Source organism: Mauremys mutica, chromosome 8, assembly GCF_020497125.1.
Source record: "Mauremys mutica isolate MM-2020 ecotype Southern chromosome 8, ASM2049712v1, whole genome shotgun sequence".
Classification (NCBI taxonomy): Eukaryota; Metazoa; Chordata; order Testudines; family Geoemydidae; genus Mauremys; species Mauremys mutica.
The window spans coordinates 3,316,647-3,331,398 of record NC_059079.1 but is presented as its reverse complement, the minus strand read 5'-3'; the positions used below and the strand labels follow the sequence as shown (position 1 = coordinate 3,331,398).

Genomic DNA, 14,752 nt, shown 5'->3' with positions numbered 1-14,752 from the left:
TAAGGAGAGGACGTGGGAAGGAACTTTTCCTGATGCATGATAGGTGGCTCCCACAAATGACAATGAAAGCACAGGGTTATTTTTCAGTGAGAAGTATTTTGCACCTACAACTGGCCGGTGTCCTTGTTCGGCAAGAACAGAAGGATTATCATGAAAAAGAGCAGGGAAGGAGAAGAGGATGAGTGAAAGAGCCATGTGGTTTTTAAGAAAAGCCAGGGTGGCTAAATTCAGATGTTGTTCAAATTCAATAGTTTATATTTGTGATAGAGCCGTTGATGTAAATGAAAAATTTGTCTCATTGATATCCAAGGCGGCCACAGAATTGTTACAACTGGTTCCCGATTGATGTGCTTGCTGTTAGAGTTGTGTTCTGTGACTGTGATTATTAGCGAACCAACACTAGTCGTTCTCTGTGGGGCTAGTAAAGAATATTGCAGCTATTGTTATTGGAGGCTTTTCTAGGTGTTTTTTGTCATTGCATTTACAGGTGGCTATGGTATGACAGCTTAGCAGTTGCTGCAACATATGTGATTTTAGTTGACCTATGATTGATTTTACAGATTTATCTCACCAGTGGATTTTCACTCCTGTTACCTCACTTAATTTAGCTTCCAGCGTGAGACTTACTCAGTGTTCATCCTGCAGACCTCAGGGATACCCACTCAACTCCATTGCCTTCAGTAGGTTGGAACTTAATAAACAGTAGTATTGACGATGTACAAGCTGGGATAGCCTCTGCAGTTCTCTCCCTCTTGCCTGTGTGTGTTGTGCAGGCAGAAAAAAGCAGTAAAAACTTACTTTTGTCATTCAGGTCAGCACATGGGATTCTGCAGGGAGAAGATCTGCTAAGAGAAGACCATTTGTACATCATATTTTGGAGAAAACCCTATTTTAAGCTTCACAACACTCCGCTTAGGGTAGTTGAGAGTATATGTGCAGTTTGCTTCTTGGAATGCACAAGTGGCCAAGACCTTGGTTTCACGCCTCACCCTGTAGGTGGCACTTGCAGTGGTGTGGCATTCTGGAGCACCACACTGAGGCCTGACTGATTCAGAGGAGGCAGCACCGCTTATTGAATCACCAGCACCACTGTGTTGTGTTGTCTACACTACTCAGAGTGGCCGCCATTGTTTAGTGTACCCTCGCGCAACGGTTCTCAAACTGGGGTCCTTAGAGATTGCACGGGGGGTCCTCCAAATGGAAACAATCACACCAATGATAGACTCTGCAGTGAGAAGCAGGCACACCCCTCTGACGTCTAAGTACTCTGCTCTTTTTCTTAAAGCATTACTAACAGTACATGAATACCTTTTGTCCATCAGTTTCTCAGTTGGGAGTCCGTGATTAACATTGCATTTGAAAAGGGGTCTGTTGACAAAAAAAGTTTGAGAACCGCTTCCATCTTGAGGAAATTTTAAGTCAAACAGTGTAGTGTAGGAAAAGCCTTTTCCTTAAAATTTCCCAGTGGTACACGTCCACGGGGGTAGCCATTGAAGGAGCACTCTTAGAGACAAAATGCTGGCAGCCAATGACAGGTTAATCACTGTGTTGTCTAGACCTGCTCTGAAACTAATTTGCTCAAGACCTGAATTTTTCAGGTGAGAAACAAGCAAAACATTTAAATTAAATAACCTTTGAAGCCTCTTTTAAACATCATCGTAAAAGCAGGATCTGGGGATTACAGTGGACGAGAAGCTGGATATGAGTTAGCAGTGTGCCCTTGTTGCCAAGAAGGCTAACGGCATATTGGGCTGCATTAGTAGGGGCATTGCCAGCAGATCGAGGGAAGTGATTATTCCCCTCTATTCGACATTGGTGAGGCCTCATCTGGAGTACCGTGTCCAGTTTTGGGCCCCCCACTACAAGAAGGGTGTGGACAAATTGGAGAGAGTCCAGCGGAGGGCAACAAAAATGATCAGGGGGCTGCGGCACATGACTTATGAGAAGAGGCTGAGGGAACTGGGCTTATTTAGTCTGTAAAAGAGAAGAGCGAGGGGGGGATTTGATAGCAGCCTTCAGCTACCTGAAGGGGGGTTCCAACGAGGATGGAGCTCGGCTATTCTCAGTGGTGGCAGATGACAGAACAAGGAGCAATGGGCTCAAGTTGCAGTGGGGGAGGTTTAGGTTGGATATTAGGAAAAAAAATTTCACTAGGAGGGTGGTGAAGCACTGGAATGGTTATCTAGGGAGATGGTGGAATCTCCATCTTTAGAAGTTTTTAAAGCCCTGAAAGCCCTGGCTGGGATGATTTAGTTTGGTGTTGGTCCTGCTTTGAGCAGGGAGTTGGACTGGATGACCTCTATGAAAAGGGTGTGTGCCCAATCTTACTTCCCATTGTAGGTCACCATCCTTCAGCTAGTCTCTGCTGTGTTGATCGCTTCTTGTTCTTTGGACTTTCCTCATTTAGTGGAATTATAGCCCATTGATCTCATGTTGAGAGAGAAGAATTTCCAGGGCACATTTGATTCTCCTAGAAAGTGAAACAGATTTCTTTCTATCTTTCTATCAATACTTTGAAAAGTTATGGTGGCCTTGTTGCATGATTGTTATACTCCAAAAAAAAAAAAAAAAAATTCAGGGAGAATGCTCTCAATACATGGTCTGCTCTTCATTTCTGGTTTGTGTTTGGCGGAGGAGGGGGTAAGGGAATGAATTTTCTTTTACACTGTCGCACCAGGAGAAGTTGTCAGAACTTGGTTGACTTCCACCTGTCTGCCTTTTTCTTACCACTGGATTTCAAGCTCTTTGCTGCTGTAAAAGGGCAGTGGGAAAGGGGGAAATGCAGACTTTCCTGAGTACCTGTTGTGGATTAGCGACAAAGAGTCCTGTGGGACCTTATAGACTAATAGACGTATTGGAGAATAAGCTTTCGTGGGTGAATCCCCACTTCGTCAGATGCGGGTATTCACCCATGAAAGCTCATGCTCCAATACGTCTGTTAGTCTATAAGGTGCCACAGGATTCTTTGTCGCTTTTTACAGATCGAGACTAACACGGCTACCCCTCTGACTGTTGTGGATTAAATATTCATTTGCTCCTCACCCAGAGGGGGTCAGCAGTAATGAAATTGCCGCAGAATGAACCTTTTTTGAGGCGAAGGAAAAGTTTACCTAGTGATCTGGTTTTCTCCCTAATATTCGGCTCTTCAGTTTGGCGTAGGATTTCTTTGAAGTAGTGTTCACTTTCTGCTAGCTGTGGGCAGCAACTGTGATTAACAAAGGGAAGCTGTGCCGCCTTATACATCAGACATGTGATTCTGGATGTTGCTGCTTCGATCGTGAAAACATCAAGCCACATTTTGACAAAGTATCTTGTTCTCCTGTTGCTGAGATACCTAATTTCTCTCGATCAAGGCTTCATATCTACTCCTGCACCAAAAAGCTAAAAATTCTGTGCCAAAATATTTTAAAATTCTGCAAATTGTGTTTGTCAAATAAATATGGAGGCTCCAGCGTGGCATTGGGGGGCACAGGCCACTGGCTGCGCAGAGGTGGGAGATCACACTGCAGCTCCCCCGCCCCCAGTGCCAGAGACTCAGCGGTGAGGCTTTACCCGTCTCTGACACAGCGCAAGGACCCGACCTGCCCTAGAAACACCCCAGGGCCCTGCCCCTCCGTGCCAGGTGCACCAGGTGTGGGCAAGCAAGCTCAGCAAGGCAGGATCCAAGTGTGGAGGGGCTCCAGGTGTGGGTTGAGAGGGTTCTGTGTGGGGCAATCTGGGTGTGGGAGGCTCAGTGGGGGATCTGGGTCGGGGGTATCTGGATGCCCAGGGACTTGTTGGAGGGCTCTGGGTGCAAGAATAATGGGACTCTGCAGGGGGGCCCAGGTGAAGGTGGTTGGGGCTCAGGAGTGGGATGGAACTCAGTAGGGGGTCTGGGTGTAGGGAGCACAGTAGAGGGGGTCCAGATGTTGGGGGAGTGGGGCTTAGTCAGGTGGGGATCCAGGTGCAGCTGGTTGGGGCTCAGTGGGGTGGGGATCCAGGTGAGGGTGGCTTATTGGGGTAGTCCAGGTGCAGGGGGAGTGGGGCTCATCGAGGGGGTTCTGAGTGTGGGGGGAGGGTGTGAGGCTCGGCTGGGGGGTCTGGATGCATGAGGGTTGGGCGGATGGGGAAGTAGCTCCCTGCACAGTGATCCCTTCCCCTGCAGCTGAGGAGTGATGGGTGCAGGAAGTAGGGGGTGAGGGAGTTTGCAGAGCTTCCTACAGCTGGGGGAGAAATCTGGGGATGGGTCTGACATGGGCCCCAGATGCTGTGCAGGGGAAGAGGAAGTCTCGTCCTTCCCAGCCCAGCTGGGACTAGCAGCTGAGCTTGGCACAGGGTAGGAGCCACCAGCCAGGTCTTCCCCGTCCCACCCCCTGCTGCACAGTGATTTACTTCTCTGCCGGCTGCCCTGGGCACCCGAAACATACTGCTGGGGGAGGGTCGCGAGACCACCATGGAGACCACCCTTTGCTTCCCCATCAGAAAGCCATTTGTCTGTAGGGAACTGAGGAAATCTGCGAGAGACATAAATTCTGCACGTGCGCAGTGGCCCAGGAGTACATATCCTAACAGACGCAGCGGGGTCAGATATCCATGTTCAGCCCATTTGTAGATATGTAACAAAACATCAGGAGGGGGCAGGTAAGCAAATTTGTTGAGAGCACCTAGAGAGCGCAATGCTGTTAGGGAAGGAATGTTCAGGGAAGAGATTTCCTGCTTGGGTAATAAGGGTTTATAGAAAATTTATGAATAAACTGTGTGGGCCCTTCATTAGGTGAATTGTGGTAAATGGCTGAGAAATGAGGCATAAGACCAAAGGAAATGCCTTGGAGAAACTTCTGAGCCAAGCTGGGGTCCTTTAAAGAAAGAAATGAAGGCAGCGTGCTCATCCCTGAAGCCTGAATTCACCAGTTACACCTCTCTGACTTGGGGCTTGGCAGGCCGTAAGACTGAGAAAATAATGAGAATTCCATGGGCTTCCCCCACTCCCCCTTTTGAAAGAGGAGGCTGAAGCATTTGTTTTCTCCACCTTAGACATTTATGGTCACAAGTAAGATAGTAAAAGGCACCTGTTGGAGCAGGTCTAAATTTGGAGCATTTGCTTTTAAGATACCATGGGATGTTTCAGGGTGAGTCGTCCCTAATAAACTATCCGTCTTCGTGGGTGTTCCATCTGTGTAAACGCAGGTGTTGTCCTTCTCCTAGAGGATATGCTAATAAATCACCAGGACAGTCTCAGCTACTCATTACCTCATGTGCTTCGACAGAAAAGAATCCCTCATATATCAATGTATGTAGTAATTATGGGAATAACTCTGAAGTAGCACTGCAGACTTGTTTTTAAGATCTTTTTTTTTTTAAATACAAAAAAGCAGGGGGGAAGGGGTAGAGTTGGAGAATTCTTTTCTTCCCTTCCCCCTCACGCTGTGAGGATACAGATTAATGAAATAGCCTCACTTTAAGGATCTGCTAATAGGAAAAAGTCAACATCGTGCCAGGTGCCTAATGAGAGTTCAGAAAGAGCATTGGTACATATTATTTCTGTTGTATTGCCATAAGATCCTGCCTTCTTTCTGAATATTTCTGGTCTGTGCAGCCGTGCTCCAGTCAGAAAGTTATCTTTCTGAAATAATCCATGACGCTTAGTGTTACTGACTCATCTGCCTTTCATCCTCAAATGTAACGCCATGAGAACGGAGGGGGGTGTGTGTGTGTGAGAGAGACATACACAAACGCAGTGACTCCCGTTGGGTAAAATATTTTACATTAGTTTGTCACTGTTCACATATGTTGGTAAAATTGGAAGGCTTCAGCATTCAAACTTTCTTTTAAAAAGTCTGTCTTCTCTTTGCAAGCAGTGAGGGATTGGAAACCATTGTGGAAAGATGTTTAATGTTGTGGTTCTGCTCTGAAAAGTCACTTTTTAAGAACAACGTGCGAGTCTATATTTGTCTTTTCAGAGTCTCTAGATTTGTGCAGTTTATAAGTAAGAAGATTTTCTAATTGACATCTGAAAGTCAAGCTGGGTTCTTTCTGCTCATGCATCACTGAAAATGAACATTTTCTGATACGAATTTAGTTATTAATGAACCTGTTGTTGATGCATGAGCAGAAAAGAATCCTGCTCCCTTTCTCAGGGTTGCATTGGCTCCATAGTGCTAACAGCAGTTAAAGTGTAGTAACATTTTTGCCAGGAAAGTAAGCAGAACTGACTCTGAATTAACCCAGGGGGCCAGGTCTATTGAATAAAAAGCTGCGATTTTTACATACTAACTTTTCAGAGTAAAACCACACTTTAAAAAGCATGGTATGGCTTTAATCATATTGCTTTACAAATGGATATCTTGCTGAATAGTTCAGCAACAGGATATTGGCAGGTTGGCCGCTGTATCAGCCACTGGTAGGGAACAGACATTCTCAAGGTACTCTTTGTAGCTCTTGCTTGCCTGATTATAAGTTTCTCAGTTTATTAAGTATAACTGCCAACAGCTAAAAGACAATCATTTTTTCAACAAGTCTGCATTTTTATTATGCTTTTAAACTTTGCTTAACTTTAGTTGCTCTTTGCTGAAAATACATTGGGGATGGATATAGTCTCCAACTTCACACGCTGACATACTTTTGAATTACTTTTTTATGGTTCTTAAATAGGTACTGGAGCCAAATAAAAATAATGGGGGAAGATGTCATTTTTCTCTTCAGTGCTGTGTTCTTTTGTTTTGCGCTTGTACAACAAACACATGTATATTCCAAAAGCCATTTACTGAGTGTTGAGCTCGCTGTTTTGGGGAATACATTTACATTAATGATTGGTATGGATGTTGGTATGTTTTGCTATTCAGGCATGGGGGAGAGGAAAAGATTGAGAGGAATATGGAACATAACCTTCCTTTATTTCTGGAAAAAGGAGCATGCCCGCTTCCAGGTAGTTGAATTGCGAACCGAAAAATAGTGTTCTGGGACGTAAGAATAAAATCTAGAAATATTTGCATGACCGTTTATTGAATATAGCTAGAAAAAAGTTTGGAGATTAATTTCATTTTATTATATGATTATTACTGGCATTACAAAAATTGCAAGATGAAAAAAGGAGAGGAAAGATTCGGTATTTGGTTTCTAATTGTTACTGAGTTTGTGCTGAATTGACTGTTATTTGTCCATGTCATGCTGGTTAGGGCTTGGTTTTAGACCAGCGCTCGTCCTGAGAGTCTGTTTTACTATTCAGAGTTTCCAGAAGAGGAAGAAATTATTGTGTTGCTTGGACATCTTAGAAGGCATGTGCCTGGTGATACAATATTTTGTGTGAGCGTATCCCCTTAGACAATACATACACTATTTCCCATCACTACCCTACCAGAGGCCTGGATCTTGAAAACTGGATCAATATTTTGTTTGTTTTAAAGAGAACTTTTGATACCTTAAAATATTCAGCACCGTGTCTGGGGTCTTTAGTAATGGAATGAGTTAGTGTATGTCATGGGGGCAGTGGGAAGCATGGCCATCGTTTGTTGGCTGTTTTTATGGTATGTTAACTCTAATCAAACCAGCTGTTCCTATGAATACTTTGAGAAAAGACATAGCACTATTAAACATTTTCTCTTTGGGCTTGTATTTTGATGCACAGAGTATATTTGGTGTTGCGTATCAGAGCAGCCTGCTGAAATCTTAGGGATCTCAGTTTGTGGACTACGTTCCTGAAATAGGCACAACTGTGTTATTGTGCTGTTGGAATGGACATCAAAGGTCAGAGGAGTTATCTATGCCTGTTTGAATGCTGTCAGATTCTCCTCTGCCACATGTTAGACATGTGTTACTCATCAGTGAATTATGGAACTCCATGACGCAAAGCCGGCAGGAATGCAGGGGAGAAAAAAAATCACCTAGTTTTAAAGCAAAGCAAGGGTGAAATGAAGCATATACAATTCTATAAAAGTTAAAAGGTTCAATTCTGCTTGGAGCTGAGGTTCTGACTCCCAACCCTGGCCAGAGCTCATGCTTGTGGTTGTCTTACTATTCTGTCCTTTTTTTTTTTTTAAATTCCTTAATGTCATGCGTAACAGAAGGGTTTTCAGCTGGCAGGATGGAAATACCTGTGGAATTCTTGTAAAGCACCATTCATCTATCTCATACTAAGAAATCTTGACCTTAAAGAACTCTTTCTTAAGCATCATCATTCAGATCTCAAATAGACTGTGATGCAGGGGTACAGAACAGTGGTCTCATGTTAAAATTAGCAACCATTTGATTGAACAAACTGTTACATAATCCTTCAAATTCCAATTTGTTATACCTACTGTGTTGTCTACTGGGGCTCTAGATTGTGAATGACTTGTTCTTAGTGCTAAACTCAGATCATAAAAATTGATAATGGAAAGGATCAGAATATACAATTAGCTTGTGTAAAGTTAGATATGTGCCTGAGACCCTTACAAAGTGAGCATTCTGTTTTACTTACAGTAATGATATATCTTTTTAAATGATTCCACTCAGGCTAAAATTCTCCATTCCCTGTTGAATAGCCATTGTGTGACTCTCCCAAAACAGAATTGTGCTGGCATTACACAGGAAATGAAGAGCATAACAGATTTTCTTTTCTCTTGCTAAGACGTGCTTCCCATGAGTTCTTCCAGTGGATGGAATAAATAACACAGATCTTTTTCTAAAGACAGTATATCCTTTGCATTTCTGTCTCATCCAGAAAATTCCCCGCACGTTCCCTGGCTTTAGATACTTCCCCTCTCTAATTCATTTTGATGCTGCTAGGAAGCTTAGATGGAAGTTCCTTTTTAGGTAGCAAATTCCCTTCTTAAATGGTCCAGGAGATGGCTTTTAGATGATATAAGGCTCTCCTTCCCCAGTGGCTCAATCTGACGTACCTTATTGTATCGTGCCCTTCCCTACCTAGGATTCAAGAGATTATCACAAACTGGATCTCCTAAATGGCAATGCAGAGCACTGTGCCATCCACTATTTTGCATTTTAAACATAATTTACATATATTTAAACCTTGGGCAATAATATCTAGTAGTATTTTGCTGACTGGTCATCTTGAAATCCTTTCATCTGGAAAAAATCCAAGTCCTTAAATTGAGATCAGTGGGAGCTGGTGGGTAGTTGGCACGTCTGAAAATCTGGCCATTTTATTTAGTTGCCTAAATAAGCATTTAGGAGCCTAACTTTAGGCTCTCACATTTAAAACTTTGGCTGATGGATCTTAATTAACTTCAAAGGTTGGGTAAAAAGCAAGGGAGATCCTAAGTTACAGTTGAACTTACCCTCTTGTTTCCTGTATATAATTCTTTGAGCAGCTGGTGAACTTTACAAAGGTGTGAAGGACTCTGTCTTTCAGACTCCCCTTTGAATTTCCTTGCCTTACTAGCCCCAAGTCATAGCGTTAGATATCATTTTGGAGACCTTAAGTATTTGCATCACGTGTTCTTAACTTCTCTCCCCCTCATATCAGTAGTGACTACGGGGGTCTGGGAGTGAGGGTGAAGGAGTCGGGGCAGAGGTGGTGTTCTCATCTATCCTCCTGGGTGAGGATAAGGGCCTAGGTGGGGACACGCACATTCTGGAGATTAATGCATGGCAGTGCAGATGGTATCAGTGGGAGGGGTTTGGCTCCCTCAACTCTGGGATGCTGTTCTGGGAAGGAGGACTGCTGGGAAAAGATGGGATGTACTGACCAAGAAAGGGAAGAGCATCTTTCGATAACTCACCAAGCTAGCGAGGAGGGCGTTAAACTCGGTTCAGAGGGGTCAGGCAACAAAAGCTCACTGGAAGGCATAAGAAAAAGAAAAAGGTGATCTTAACAGAGGGCTAGATGTTACTGGAGACATGGGAAATTACAGTAGTGCCATAGGAGCAAACAGAGGCAAAACCGTGGGACAATCTGTTTGGCATCTTAGATGTCTCTGCACAAATGCAATGAGTCTGAGGAAGGAAAACTCAAATGCACAAATACAGCAGTACTGTTGGAAAGGATCTAGGGATTATAGTGGATCTCAAATTGAATGAGTCAATAATGTGGTGCAGTTCCGAAAAAGGCTAATATCTTTCAGGGATATATTAACAGGAGTGTCGCATGTAAGACATGGGAGGTAATGGCCCCGCTCAGCTCAGCACTGGTGAGGCCTCAGCAGGAGTATTGTGTCCAGTTTTGTGCATCACACTTTAAGAAAGATGTGTGTGAACTGGAAAGAGTGCAGAGGAGAGCAACAAAAATGAAAAAAAATATTTGGAAAACCTGACTGCTGAGGAAAGGTTAAAACAACTGGGCCTGGTTAGTCTTGCCAAAGAAGACGGACCGGGGGGCGACAGGACCTGATAAGTATTCAGCTATGCTAAGGGCTGTTATAAAGAGGATGGTGATCAGTGGTTCTCCACGTCTATTGAAGGCAGGACAAGAGGTAATGGGTTTAATCTGCAGCAAGGGAGATTTAGGTTATCTATTAGGAAAAACTTTCTAACTATAAGGATAATTAAGCTCTGGAACAGGCTTCCAAGGGAAGTTGTGAAATCCCCATTATTGGAGGTTTTTAAGACCCGGTTAGACAAACATCTGCCAGGGATGATTTAGGTTTATTTGGTCCTGCCTCAGTCTAGAGGCCTGGACTAGATAATCTCTTAATGTCCCTTCAAGCCCTACATTTTTATGATTTGATTTCTATTATATGCATTAGTCCTTCCTAATGTATTAATGCAGCATTCATAGAACTGGATTTTTGTCTTTTGTCTAATGAACTATAGCACTGCTGAAAATATTTCTGAACTTCCCAGTTTTGTGATTTTGAGTCTCAGCCAGGTAGAACAGTAATAACAGAACCCAGGCCAGCAGTGCTATAAATTTCAACTAGACTATAGAAAAAAACGCTGGTTTCTGTTTGTACTGTTATTAAGGATATTTATGCAGGGCAGGTCTTTCAGCAAGTGTGATTATTTGCAGAGGGGCTCTATTTCCATTCATGCAATAGAATGTGTTAGAGATGTGTGCTGAGAACGGCACCTGAGGGGCAGGCACCAGACAGAATGGATAAAATCCCCTGTGAATGAGACTTCTCCAAGCTTCTGCTCTTTCTGTCCATCTTTGCTTCTAAGAGCACTTGAAAAATATTGTTCCTCAGGTAGGTCTCCTTCCTAGGTCCCCGGTTTAGCATTTGAATGAGTGCCACTTTCCCAGACCAAACGGCTATTATAGATTTAAGCTTTTCAAGTAGGAAAGTATGTGAGCACATGTTTAGCAGCACCCAGACGCTATTGAAAGAATAATGGGCTCTTCCCAGATTCAACTCCATTCTTCATATCCACACTGCCAGGACTCTGGAGCCACCGTTGTGTCAAATAATTTTATTTCCCTGCTTACGGTCTGTTTCTTCCTCCTTTCCCCTTCCCAAACATAAAATCCTTCTCGAGTGATTGATTTATAGAAGTTAGATTCCTTGTAGATCAGCACACACTTAACAGAAAAGACCAGTTACATCTGTTTATTGAGGGCACAGCTCCATGAGCCCAATTACTACTTTCTTTCCACTTCAAAAATAGCACATATCTAAAGTCTGACGACTATATCAGTTGCGTTTGTTTTTTTCAGCTATAAATGCGTAAGCCCTGAGAATGTAGCTGTAGAATGTAGTTTTAAAAATGGCGTACTGTATGGAGGCAGAGACCTGCAACGTTTGGACTCTGACAAGTCTCACTGTAGCATTAGACTTTATCTAGCTGAAAAAGGGGAAGGCAAGACACAAGACAAGTAAACTGTTCCACCGGCTGTGAGCTCTAGCACAGAGAACCTCAAGCCTAGTGGTGCTTGGGAGTAGAACTGATATTGCAGGAAGGTTGTTTGGTCTTACTCAAAACATCAACTTCGGAGTGCTCTGTTTGCTCCTTTGGGGAGAAATAGAGAAGTTAATTTGTTGGTTGACTATAGACAGTCACTGCGATGAAAGCTTCTATCTTTTCGGCTTCCCCTGGGATTCCCTTCTGTGTATGTGCTCTGGTGCCTGAACAGGTAATAATACTTGCCTACCTCCTCAGAGTGTCAAGACTTAATTCATGTTATTTATGTAAGCTCCTTACATGCAAAATTCTATTTAACAGTGGTCCCAGACTGTGGGCCGTTTCCCTAGAGAGGTGCGGGGGGCACACGGTGGGGCCCGAGGGGCGGGTAGGGAGGGAGTGCCGCCCAGCTCTGCCCCCCAGCTGCAGTTCCACTCCGACCTCCACCACCGGTCCTAGCCATAGCCCCGCTCCACCCCCTGCTTCATGTCCTCTCTGTCTGCAGGCCAGCTCTGCCTCTAGCCTCAGCTCCTCTCCTAGCCCCAGTTCTGCCCCCAGCTCCCCCTTCAGCCCAGGCTCTGCTCTTGAGGAAGCTTTGGCTGTGCAGTAATGGGGGGGATGGGGCAGGTGGTAAGGGGGTGGGGGGGGGAGCGACAGGAAAAGTTTGGGCACCACTGGTGTATAAGTAAAAAGTGGTGGTATTACAGACTTGCTACTTTTTAGAATCCAAATAATAACTGTTCAAACATAAGCAACAAGAAGCAGCTGCTCTAACATTTCCTACTTGTATACATGATGAATTAAGGGTCATATTTAAACCTGGATTTTCAGTCTTGACTTTGGATTTTCTGTGTTTGTCAGTCCTCTAATATTTAACTCTATGATTGTATGGTTTAGTACATACTGTCAGGTTCCATACTGCTGTTAATGTAACTATTGCAGTGCATGTAATTTCTTCTCCGATTACTTTATTTTCCAAATGTTCACAATAAAACATCAACGATGTGGAGTGAATTACTGGCACAGCACTTGGCTTTGCCCAGTACTTGTTAACCCTGGTGTTTATTTTCCAGTCATTTACTTCTAGACAGGTTGACCCAATGGTAATTTTTTCAGGGGACCTGTGCTCCTTGGGGTGGGGGCTGGCTTTTCATTGTACAGCTGTACAGCCTTGGGTTTGGCCTCCACATGCTACTACGGTACAAATGTTCAATAATAACAAAAATCTGTCGTTTCTCTCACTTTGGCTAGTTTACTTTCAATATGAAATGAATTATCCAGAGATTGATTTCATCAGCAACAGTCTGTCAGCGCTTCTTCTCCTGCACGTTTCTTCTAACCAGTGTTTTTAAAAACCTGCCAACAGTTCCCGTATACCTAGTCTTGTTTTTTATTCTCTTTTGCCCTGTTTGTTTGGGCTTCTTGCATGTCTTATTAATGAATATTTTACGTATGAAATGGCAAACTAGAAACAAAACAAGAGGTGATATGATTGCTTTGCTAAGTAATGACCTCATGAAAGGTCAGTTTCATAACTGAAGATATAACAAATACATCATAGGTCAAGAAAGCTATAAATGGAAGAAACCCCAAACCGGGGGTGGGGCTGGGGGTAGAATTGAGAACAACATGGGGGAAGGAGGTCCATGTTGGTGGCTTCTTTTATCCTTAGAGTCTAAGGCCAGAAAAGGACCATTATTATTCACTCTGATCTTCTGCATAACACAGGCCATAGAACTTCATCCAGTAATTCCTGCTGCAAGGTCAATACCTAGTGCTTGAACTAGTGTATGTTTTAGAAAGGCATCCTGTCTTGATTTAAAGACTGTGAGTGATGGAGAATCCACCGCACACCTTGATAAGATGTTTGGGTACTTATCCTTGCTTTAAAATGTACTTGTTTTTTTTCTAGTTTGAATTTTTCTAATTTCAACTTCCAGTCATTGAATCTTATGTTTTTTATGGTTAGACTGAAGAGCCCTGTAGTATCAGACTTCATCCTGTGTAGTGCTTGTAAACTGTGATCAAGTCACTGTTTAAGCTTCTCTTTGGTGTGTCTACACTGCACTGCACTGCAGAGTATGGGGGTGTGAATTGCAGAGTGCACCAAAGCGTTGCACGCCAACTGCCTTGTGTGATGCTGTTGACATGAACTAAAAGGTACCTGGTTCACATTAACACAGTCCTCAGGGCTACCTTAATGTGAGCTGGGTATCTGTTAGTTCACGCCAGCAATGCACTCTGCAGTTGTCAGCCCCACAGTATGCGCTGCAGCGCAGTGCAGACAGCGAAGCGACATAGATTGAGCTCCTTAAGTTTCTCATTGTAACTGGTAGAGGTAGCATAGAAAAGGAGAGTTTTCATGGGGACAATGAGGTAGCTTTGCAGATAATAGTAACACGGTTATGTGGTTCCATAGAGTAGCTGTTCTAGCTTCTTTGCTGAATGCACTTCTGGTTTCTGCATCAGTCAGTAATAGGTGGGTTTTATAAATCACAAAAGTGGGCTATTGCTGTTGTGTTTCGGCCATTTACATTTGTCTGTCTTCTCTTCTAAGGAATCATTCATACTTGATTGTCTCATGAGGAGGTGGCACTACAGAGCTTGTTACCTCCCTTTACTGGACAGGGGGTTTCTTGTTCTGTCTTATGTAAATGTGAACACTGTGATTATGGAGCAGGAAGGCTGTGGAATGCTGTGCGAGGTAAGCAGAATCTCGGAGCTACATCCTGGGTATAGCTAGGAGTGTGCTCCGTTTGGAAAGGGTGGCAACTGCCTCTTTCTTGAACTTTATTCCACGCTCAGAACAGTCACGGAATACTTCAGAATTATGGGTACACTGCTGTTCTTAGTGAGACGACTGACTCTTCACAACTTTTTATAGTGCAGGAAATCCTTTCATGCCAAGCGAGAGCCTTAGGAGAGAGGTGTTCTGTTCCAGGTCTTGTAAGTCTCGTTCCTTCTCAGTGTCTTAGCTTTCATGGTGCAGATGTGGAGA

At 43.6% G+C, this 14,752-nt stretch overlaps 1 protein-coding gene across 4 annotated transcripts in view; it reads left to right on the top strand.

The window, feature by feature from the left end:
• The window catches only part of EIF2B3 (eukaryotic translation initiation factor 2B subunit gamma), a 134,249-nt gene that overhangs the window by 34,524 nt on the left and 84,973 nt on the right, over window positions 1–14,752 (top strand). The window lies entirely within an intron of this gene.